Source organism: Cyanistes caeruleus, chromosome 4 (assembly GCF_971803275.1).
Source record: "Cyanistes caeruleus chromosome 4, bCyaCae1.hap1.1, whole genome shotgun sequence".
Lineage (NCBI taxonomy): Eukaryota > Metazoa > Chordata > Aves > Passeriformes > Paridae > Cyanistes > Cyanistes caeruleus.
In genome coordinates this window covers 74847695-74858194 of record NC_141704.1, presented here as the reverse complement: position 1 = coordinate 74858194, position 10500 = coordinate 74847695, and the positions used below count along the sequence as shown (strand labels likewise).

General features: G+C 46.0%; 1 long non-coding RNA gene across 1 annotated transcript; it reads left to right on the top strand.

The window, feature by feature from the left end:
- The first annotated feature begins 2196 nt into the window (after positions 1-2196).
- On the top strand, positions 2197-5442 carry LOC147653774 (uncharacterized). The gene is made up of 2 exons (XR_015286013.1): positions 2197-2340; positions 2533-5442. It is a non-coding gene; the product is annotated as an uncharacterized LOC147653774 (long non-coding RNA).
- The last annotated feature ends 5058 nt before the right edge of the window (positions 5443-10500 follow it).

Here is a 10500-nt window from a genome sequence, read left to right as displayed (position 1 = left end):
ATATGTGGGGTCAGAGAGAGGGCAAGCCAATGGGATAACAGGGGCAGAGGATTGCAGCAAACTGGGGCCAATGGGAAAACAGGGAAGGGAGAATTTTCTAGGGGAAGGACATAGAAGGTAAAAAGGGGAGGGATGTGGACATGATTTTCTGACTCTGAGAAAGTTTTCAGCCTGTCAGTGGCTGATCTGTTCCCAAGGGAAAGTTTCTTGAGAACATTTCTCACTCAAGGACTATTTTTGTAAATAACTTAGAGTTCTCGAAACAATATTGTACAGCTGTGATGAATGTGTTTTCTCTTGTTCCACCAATGGGACAAGAGATGTATTGTTCCCTTTACCAATCATGTTAAACCTGTTTCATAAGACCCTATAAAGGAGCTGAAAAGTTCTGAAATAAATCCTTCAGATGATCCTCTCTCTGCCTGTTGAATTGAATCCATGCTCCTTATTTCAGGTCCAACAGCGAAAGAGGAACAGCCCACAGGCCAGCTGGGTACATATAACTGGGGTACAGTGAACTGGTGGTGCAATGAACTATGGGAAAATATTTCTTCCTTCTATTCTTATATGGGGGAAACCCTTCCTTTTATGCTTTAAGTTCATACATTAGAGGCCTCCTTCCACACCATCACTGCCCTTGGCTCCAGAGCCTCCACAGACAGGGATGTCCCTCCTGGCTCCAGGGCACTGCAGCCTCATTTCCAACTGGCCATTGACCAGGACCCCCTGGTCCCTTTCCTTGGCACTGCTTTCCAGCCTCTCATTCCCAGTCTGTCCGTGCATCCAGGGCTGCTCCATCCCTCATGCAGAATCTGGCACTCTCCCTTGCTGAACTTTACACAGTCAGTGACTGTCCAGCCCCATCATTTGTAGAGGTCTCTCTGCAGGGCCTCCCTGCCTTCAAGGGCATCGACAGCTCCTCTCAGCTCTGTATCATCTGTGAACTTGCTCAGTATCCCTTCCAATCCTGCATCCAAGTAATTTTTTAAGGATGTTAAATGTGGGAGTATGCGTGGAACTGTGAAATCTGTGTCAAGGGCCATGTAGGAATTTAAGATGTCTCCATGTGTGATGTTATTTGAGTGGCCTGTGCTCAGTGGTGCTCTGTGGCCCTGTGTGGAATGAGGAAGGCAGGCATCTGCCATAGCAGTGCGGGACCTACTCTCAGGGCCAAAGACCTGTTGCCTGTAGGTTATTTTTGAGGCCACAGAAGAAGTGTGTTGCTGGACAAGGATTTGAAGGCCAGTCTCACCTGCCCTAGGGTGGTGTTTTACCTACAGCCCATTCTTTGTTCTTTCATATGTGCAAGAATCTGGGCATGTAAGCACAGGTCTCAGACATGCATGGTCTGGTGTGATCTGGTTTAGTAACTCCAATACTGCCACATGTGGAGGCAGGGGAGCAAAGAGAAACTTTATCTTTTCTTCTGCTCTGCCCTTGGGACCTGGCTCTCCTCAGCAGGTGCTCCCTGCCTGGCTCTGCAGGGGTAGTAGGTACATTTCACCTTCAGGTCTAGTGGGAAAAACACCATTTTCCTCAGAAAATAAGGGAGGGGAGAGTACTAGAGAGAAACTGCCACAAAAGCTTCACTGATGGGCTTGGAACTGCTGTCACTAGAGTAGTACCCAGCAGAGAAGACCACCTGGGCAGTGATGGAGATCAGCCAGGTTTGTGGGAGAATTTTGTTTCCTATACTGCTGAAAGCCCAGCATTTTGAGTATTAATTTCCTTTCTTGCTTTGGTGGGGGCAAGAGGGTGAAGTGTTATATATGGAAAAGGAACATAATGAGGTTATATTTTCCCTCAGGAGGTCATGGTGACAAGTCCTTGAAGGACATGGAAGGTAAGTGCATGCCAAGAGAATCCAGGAGATCAGATCTGGAAAAATCTAGCCTGTATTTTTTTCTGGAGAAAGAGGAGAGTACAGGAAGAAAATACTTTTACACAGGAAGTAACAAATTAGCAAGACCAGAAGATAGTCTGCAGGGAGGGAGGAAGCAGGGGGTGGCTGGTGCCTTTACAAGCTGCTCTGAACAAGGTGTCAAACTTTCTGGGAAGCTGTTTGAGGTTAGCCAGTTTTTGCAGCCATGTCTCTGGCTCAGGATTTTGCCCTTCCCCGGTGGGCAGTTCACGCTCTCACTCATCATCCGGCCAGTTTACATTGCTGGTTAATTGGGTTAATTCCAGGTTGGAATTATTGGTTAATTGGGCTAATTCCAGGGTGGAAGTGGGAAGCTGGAGCCCTTTCTTTCTTCTCGGGGCTGGGATCCTGGAGCCGTGGCTCAGGCTGAGTCCCTACAACCCTGGATGGAGAAGTAGTAGGTGACAAGTGAGGAAGCGGTGGGTTGAGCAAAACCCTTGCGCTGTAGAAATCTTTCTTCCAGAATGGGAAGGGGGTGGGGCCAACCTTGCTGCAGTAGCAGCGTGTTTTCATTGTGATGCAAATCTCTTCATGTAATTTGGGTCACATTCAGGTTCACCCAGTTTTTGTGGCTGGAACTGAAACTAACACGTCTTCACTTTTGCTCACAGCTCCCAGTGCTCTCCTCTCTCGTGATCCCACGGCTTATTTTGCAACAAGGCTCCTGTATCCCTGGAGAGGTGCTGTTCCATGGAGCACATGGGGACCTCAGGGAGCCGGGATGTCACCACGCCTCTCTCCCTCTCGCAGGTGGCTCTTCGGTGGGATGTACCAGGCACACATGGGCGTGCTCTGATGCGGGGAGGTTTCGGAGAGCGGGTTCGTTCAAACAGAGTTGGTCACACAAGCCCTGCAGGGCCGACACCTCGGGCAGCGCCTGCAAACACAGAGAGCAGCCCCGCAGCACCCGATTGCCATCACCCAGACACTGCCCTGCACCCCAGTCCTGGCGGCTCTGAAAACACTGTCTTTACTTCCGGGAAACCCGATGTACAGATTTAAACAGGAAATTTACAACCTTCTTGCTCAAAACTTGACTTCTCCTCACCCCCCTGCTTGGATCGAGCCTGTAAGCGTTTAAGTCACCTCACTGTTATCCTGTGTGGGGTCTTAGTTCCTCACCTCCCCTGCTTATGTTGACCTTCTCTTGCTGCACAGTCGGCAATTTAAATTCTGGGGCACAGGACAAAGGCTGGGCTTGGTCACCTCTTCCCTGCCCCCCTTGGAAGGGCTGACTTTTGCAGCTGTCCTGTGTGGGTTAGTGGGGCTCCCTCCTAGTTCTGGACCCTGGGCAGTCACCTCAGTTGCTCTCTCCTAAACCTAATTCTGTTCTGCTTTGTCCAGAATATAATGCTCCCTGGAATTCATTGTAAGTGCAGAGCAGGGTCAGGGGAGGCTTTAGGGACAGCTTGGGTGCTGTTAGGACTCGAGCTGTGCTAAAGGCACTTTAGGCCCATTTTTGTACAATTGGCTGTTAAGCCATAGTGGTTTCCTGAGCTGGCTGTTGGAAAATCACCTCCAGCAAGCTTGGCTCCCTGCAGCTGCTGCTGCTGTCTCTCCTGGTACCCAGGCTCACAGGGATCTGTGCATGGCTCCTCCTCCCACCCATGCCAGCTCACATCTAAAAATCTCTGGTGCCCATCAGTGGAAGGTCCAGTCCTTGGTACTTCTCCATCCTGATCCCATTCCTTGTGCTTTCTGTCCCTGGCTCTGACCCAGCTGACAAGAACCAACACCCATCAAGCCATTTTACTACACTGAATGGGGACTGAGCACGGTGGAACGGGCACAGATCTCAAAGTCATGTGTTTCAAAATCATCTCTTGCTTTGAAGGATCTGATACCGCTTTAGTCTCATGCTCCTGTAAGGCAATCTAGTCTCCTTGCACTTCACTGCAGCTGCTTCTAGGGAGAAGTATGGCAGCTGCTCCACACAGCATAAGAGAACACTTTGGCAAAATGTTTGTGCTTGGCTGCATCTGCAGAGGAAAATTAGGGAGAGGGAATGTAGTTGTTGGAGTTTAGCCAGGACATTGGGATAAAACACCTGCACTTTTACCGTGACATGATAATTTGCAGTAAAGGAAAGCATACTCAGTCAGTGTTAGGTCACTCTTCTGGGTGCATAGTGTCATGAGGAATGTTCTTCCCTCTCCATCCATGGGGAATAGGGTTTTAATTCTTCGTACATGACAATTGCATGAGCCAACCTTTTCCCTTAACATAACTCATAGAAAGAGGTAGTGGTCCTTTCTAATTTTGTAGGGGCCATGGGGAAACTGTTGGTGTGGTCTTCTGAAATAACTCTGGTTTCCTGGGCTTTGGTTTCACGTATAATTAGAGAAATAAAGGCAAAACCAGAATCTTGGATCTGGTCAGCCTGCAACAGCAGAAATGGAGGAATAAGAGTTTCTTCATTAAGACTGTGTCTCTTCAACCCTACCCCAGTTGATACCCTAAGAGTTGAGGGGCTGAGTCTGGGTTTTGACGTGGTAGTACTCAAGATGCTGAAGTTCTAGTGGATTTGTTGTGGGGCAAACTGGTGCCCTGGTCAACCTGAAACTGAAGTTATGAGAACAGCTTCTTTGGTTTTTCTGTTGATTTGTATTATTCCTAACCTGTGTGCAGTCCCAAATCCATCTGAGGGGAGAATTTTGCTTTGGTGACCATCTTTGATCCTTCACTGTTATTTTAAGATCCCTTAGAGATGAAGATTTTAAGATCATCACAGAGGGAAAAAAAAATAAAATTGTGTTGTGTTTTGGCAGTGGCTAACCTGAGGGGGTGGTGAAATCTGTAACCTAGCTCATGCATATGACTCATATCAAAGTACAAATGATAAATGAATGTAGCTGATATTGATCCCAAATTTGACAACACTGATCAGTTTCAGGATTAGCTGTGCCTGACAGCATTAATTCTTGGAGCTGTACTCCTTCTCAAGGTGAATAATAGCATCAAATGGTCTCTTGCTAAGTAAAACAAACAAAAGCCAAAAACAACAACAAAAAAAAACCAAAACCAAAAACAACAAAAAAAAAGGAAGAAAAACTCCTCCAGGCTAAGAAAACAATCTACATGTTTGGAATGAACCATGGAACTGCTGCGAGAAGGAGCCTCCTCTGATGGAGGAGGAAGTGCTGTGATGCTCAGAGAGCATAAGGAGCCTACAGATAGTGGCACTGGCTCTTGGAAACAGCTCTACTAGTTTTTTTCCCTAACAAATTCAGGACAATATTTCCAAAGAGGAGAGTTGTGGCTGTAAAAAATGGGGGCTGCCTATAACAGTCTCCAAACACAGCAATCCCCAAGAGAAATTGTGCTGTTTTCTCCCAACTATTAGTAAGATAACTATTAACCCCAACAAGAAGGTTAAGAGGAAGTTCTTATGATGAAATGTTTATAAACAGGAAAACCCCATGAAGTGTCTTCCTAGTACCTAAAGAAAAGCCTAATTCTGCTGCGGGGAGGTGAAAGGCATTCCTTAAGCCAGGGAATGAATTTTCCATTCTTCCAGCTCTTGAGACCTTCAAGGGTGCATCAGGCAATCCCTCAGCCAGAGAGTTGGGCTGCAGGAACCCTGTCATGTGTGGACATATGGTCCCGCTGCTCCATGCTGTCAGCTCACAACTGTTTGATTTTATCTTTGCTCCCTCTTGGAGGAACCGTGTGTGGTGCCCAGAACATCCTAGAGAGGCAAGAAGGCAAGTGTGGTTCTTTCACCCTTGCCTTGAAATGTTGAGCAATAGCAGCTTGGACCTTCAGCATTTCTTGGAAGCTGCTTTCAGTTTCCAGGACGGCTGGTTCTGGCTGATCTGCCACATATCTCCAAGGCACACATCTCCTGTGTTGTGTGTAAATCTGCAGCAACGCATCCTAGATTCCTGTAAGCTCAGACATCCCCCTGCCCCCATTCGATTGATAGAAACCCCAAGTTCCTTTTTTTGCTTCCTTTGTTGACCACAACTCACGTCAGCAGTGAAGTCCCTCCTGCCATGCTGCCTGCCAGCGTGTGTGCATACGGTCTGCAGAACATGAATGCACCAAACCACTTCACAGTATTGTTGTTTTCTTTTGCCTGTTTTTTTCATTCTCTCGGTGGAAACTATTAAGGACCGAAAGCCTTTGCTAATAAAATTCACACAGCTGCTGTCTCTGCAGATGAAATCCTGACACCACAATGGGGATTTTGGGCCATGGCTGCCCCCCTTGCAGAGTGCACTGAAAGAGGACAATGCAGAGCGTGGAAAGCCCTAGCAAAGACAGGTCACTGTGTGTCTGGCCACCAGACCTGTGAGGCTGCTCTCTGCAATCCGTGCAGGTTTGCTATTTCCCCCCTCACCCCTTCCCTTTCCCCAGGCACAGCTTGGTTTGATGGTTAGATGCCAATTCTGTCCTGAAGGTGAAGGATGAGTTCACCCGAGGCTCACATTTGGCCTGTCAACAGCTGGCCATTTGTTTTCTCAGCTTCCAGTTGTCTGATAATGAAATATTGTAATGAGAGTGCTGACACTACAGTGTGGTTCTGCTAAAGGCCAAAGGTAGGGGGCAAAACGGTCTCTTTTTGCTTTTCCCCTTCTCCGAAACAGAGTTGAAGGTGCTGTTTAAAGAACCCCAGCAAAATTAATTCACAGGTCTGAGAGAGGCTCCATTTCAAGAGGAGTGGCCTGCTACAGAAATTACATTTTATGTTGAATCCAGCCATGCCAGGCTGGGTGGCCTTTGTAGGGTGGCAGACACCTCACATTGGGCAGGAGTGTTTAAAGGGCAGCAGAGTTTCCATGGATGTCTCTGTTTCTGAATTTCCCTCTCTTTTTTAGTACAAGGCAACACTTATCTCTAGATTTGTGGAGGACAAGCCACATCTGAGCCAGTACTTTTTGGAGAAAATATAGCCTAAATAGGCACAACAGAAAATTGCTTTTATTCTGTCAGACTGCTCAAGCCATCAACACACAGAGAAAATATTTCCAAGCCAGGGGCTTTCAGTTGTTGTGTGTGATAATTTGTGCCAAATGCAATAGGGGCTGCTCGAGTTGGCTGCTTGTAGTAAAAGAGTTGGGAGTGAAGGAAGGTCTTGATGGGAAAGAGAGCACAAACAGAACTTTTACAGAGCCTTCCTGAACTTTACTTCACTATACCTGTGATGCCCCAAGTGTGAGACATATGGCTGAGCCATGAGGCAGGGCTGGATCCATCACTTAGTGGGAAGGAAGAGTCTTTTAAACAGTCCTGTCTGTGTTGTTAAAAAATAAATAACTCTAGGAAAAAAACAAATCCCCTCCTCCTCAGTAGTGTTTCCCTATTAATTCAAAATCCTGTCCCTGAGCATTTTGCTATGTTTGTTAGAAACCACATATTTACGAAGACACTTATGAAGAATTAAGGCTTCTGCTCCTGTGGCCCAGGAATGGGATGTGCCAGCTGGGGTCTGTTAGGGGCTTGATCCTGCAGCTCTTGTTCACACAAAGGTCTTAGTCTTGCACCTGTGTGGGGGTGCGGCGCAAACCCTCATCTCATTCAAGCACGATGTGAACAGGGCTTTGTTCAGTGTTCAGCTTTTCACTGGGTTTATGGGTGAAGGGGTAAAGGGAAAAGAGGACTAAGGGCAAAGGACTATTCATTGACTTCAGGAGGAATAGGCTTTCTGGCTTGACTGGAGACTACCTGTGAAGTTCACTGCATGAGTGTGAGCTGGTCCTGTCATTTCTTGTTGCCACCTTCCATCTGTAGTAAAAAACTTTACCATGAGAGCAGCTGTTAGTTGCTTGATTATAAATTATATATGTTGGCCTGATTCAGGGTTAATGTCTATTCAAAATTACAGCTCTTCAAAGCTGTTGCATTCAGTCTTTGTCCATTGCTGCTTTTTCCCTGGAGAAATGGTCCATGTTTTCTTGTCTTGGTCTCTCTTCTCCACCATCCTGCTCCAGCCTAGATGCAGGAGTCTTTCCTCCAGCCCCAGCTGTATCCAGAGCAGGTTATAGCCCATCCTGCTCATGCCCAAACCCTGACAACCCCAGACATTTTGATTCCCAGGGGCCAGGTTCTGTTTTCCTGAGAGCGAATGGCCACTCAAAACATCTGAGGTTTTGAGCCACCTTTCTAGGCCTCATTCTCCTGTTGAAGAAATGGAGAGAAGTTTATTGCTATTTCTTTTGAGCCTTTTAGACACGAGCTTCAGGCTGCTGACAAAGTGCTGTTTGGCTTTGTACTAATCTGGCAGAGAGGTAATCCCATATCTCTTACTTACAGCTGCACTCCTAATTAGTTAGCAGCAAAAATACATAATAAAATAAAGCTTGTACTCAGATGAGTCCTGGCTAAAGCCAAGCTGAGATACAGTAAAGTTAAAAAGCCCTCAAGACTCTGAGCCACGCTTAAGGTAAATCCCACAGAATACAGAAAATTACCTCAACCCTGGGAAAAGCAGAATTTTTAAGGTGTTCTCCATGCAGAAAGCAGTGAAAGTAACAAATCAGAGCCAAGACTAGACTAATACTCATAAGGTGCACATAATGAAGCCTCTGGATATTGAACAGGCTGGAGCTTGAATCTTTCCCACTGTGGCAACTCCTGCATAAAATATATATAAAATATATAGTTGTGATGATTAAGTCAGAGGATGTTTGTTTTTTAAAATACTACTTTCAGTTGAGATGTACAACTTTCCCCATGTTTAAGAATAAGTGTATGTGGTATACCACCTTTGGTTTTTCTGTTCTTCTATCTTTTCTTCTGGGTGTTTGCTAGGAGGGCATAGAGAATGCAGAATGACCCAGATGCCTGTGCACTTTAACCTCACACTTGTGTTTTGTTCAGAAACTGACAGTAGGTGTTTGCTGGTAACATCCCAGACTTGTCCTGTGGCTAGAGATGTGCAATACCCACAGCCCAGGGCTGGGAGGATTCCTACCTGTTTCTACTAAATCAGCTTTCTCTCATCTTGCTTGCTGTGACTTGGCTTTCAGGACATGTCAGACCTTGTTTTTGCCAACACAAAGTGTCCTCTCGTGCTTTATCCCAGAGCCTCCCTGGGAGGGTGTTCATGGAGGCTGTCAGGGAATCCTCTTTCTGCTTCCAGGGACTTTGGCCTGTTTCTCCCTGGTGGATATGGTGACACCTGTGCTTTAGGGGGCTCAGGCCTGGCTTTTTTCAGCCCCAGAAATCAAGGCAGTTTTGCATCAGCCTTAGCCAGTTTCTAGAATGGAAACGGGATGCCAGTTGTCTCAGTCCTAGATGAGTGCCCAACGTACTTGACTGCTGTTGGCACTGGTTTTCTTCTCCTCTTACCTTCTCCTCTTTCTCCATCCCTATGAGCTTTGTGGATGCAGTGAGGACTGTAACTCAGGGCTGTGAATCCCATCAGTCAGCAAACATTTGGAGTTTGCTGCCCTGCTTTGTGAATCTGGCCTGCCAAGCTGAGTCTGGCTCATCAACCTAAGAATAAAGACCTTATTTCTTCCTAAGGCTCTGCAGAATATTGTCTAAGGGTCCTTGGGATGTGGTTATACGATGCAATCTCTTTTTTATTTCAATTAAAAAAATATATTTTGTTTTATTCAAGCATTTTCCAAAGCACAAGCAAAACAACTGTTTTAATTTCTTATTAGCTCTCTGGTGTGCATGAGTGAGTAATGCTGAAAGAGGAGCTCAGGGCCAGTGCTTTGTCATATACTTGCCCTCAACATGAGTATTGCTTCTAGGTGCTCCTCATTGCTCTCAACAAGGCATATCTCCCCTTGCTGGTGAGCCAGTAAAAATATTTAAATATCTTTTTCTGCCTATATTTTTCCTGTACTTGTTAAATGGAGGGATTACCTTTTCATTAAAAGTGACTTTCTATGTGTCATGAGGGATGTCTTTTCCAGTGCAGAAGGCAGCAGGGGTGCCAGACCAGAATGAGACCACACACTTGTGTCTGACTTCTTCTGACCTCAACCTGCTTTGTCAGATGAATAAACATCAGCCTCAGGGGGACTCCAGTGCACCAGCTTTCCCATTTTTAAGTTTTGAGTGAAAAAAAGGAAAGGTTTCTCTCTGAGACATCTGATGAAATTGTCTGTGTCAAGATGATCAGAAATACTCATCAGGATGCTTCCTCTGTCCCCTTTTGAGACTTAGCAGCTGCTGTGATTAGGGCAGAGCTTTTGCCCCTGATCTGGAAAAGTACAGCTATGAACATTGCCACAAACAAGGCAAAGGAGCATGTAATTCCCTTCCTTCCATGTGAGGCCCAAGGGAGCAGGTGTGCTGGGAGCATGAGGAGGTCTGTGACAGGGAAAAAACCCCCCACAAACAATCACAGAGGAAAAATACATGGAAAAATTAGAAAGTGAACAGGAGATTAGTTAATTAAACAGACAGTTAGAAAACCAGAAAATTCTGAAGCAATTGGTGAACTTTTATCTCCTTCTTTATGACAGTAATGTTGGTAACTCTCCTTTTCCTCTCCACAGCAGTGTGGCTCTTCTCTGAGAGCTTAAGTGTCAGGTGTTGCATTTGGGACCAAAATATAGTCATCAACAAGAAAGTCCAGAAATTACCTCTGCAGACTATAAGATTTCAGAAAAAAACAG